Genomic DNA, 445 nt, shown 5'->3' on the forward strand with positions numbered 1-445 from the left:
AATTTTACAATGCAAATTAATTGCTAGATACATGCATACATATGTGCATATATAAATATGCACACACACACACACACACACACACACACACACACACACACACACACACATGTACATATACAAACAAATACAAAAACAGACGTACAAAGAAACAAATACTAAATATGTAGACAAAGAGAAAGAGACGAACCGACATATATAGATAGGTGTGCAAATGAGCCTGCATTACGTAAATCTGTGTGTGTGTGTATGTGTGTGTTTATGTGTGTGTTTGTGTGTGTGTGTGTGTGTGTGTATGTGTGTGTGTGTGTGTCTGTGCATGAAATATGCAGCAGGCGTGAAGATAAAATATACTGCCAAGTTAATTTGAAGAGAAACAAAACCACAACAGCAGTGTACGACATAATAGCTTTTGTATTAAAAACGTACCACCTTAACATATATA

This window comes from Octopus bimaculoides, chromosome 20, assembly GCF_001194135.2.
Source record: "Octopus bimaculoides isolate UCB-OBI-ISO-001 chromosome 20, ASM119413v2, whole genome shotgun sequence".
Classification (NCBI taxonomy): domain Eukaryota; kingdom Metazoa; phylum Mollusca; class Cephalopoda; order Octopoda; family Octopodidae; genus Octopus; species Octopus bimaculoides.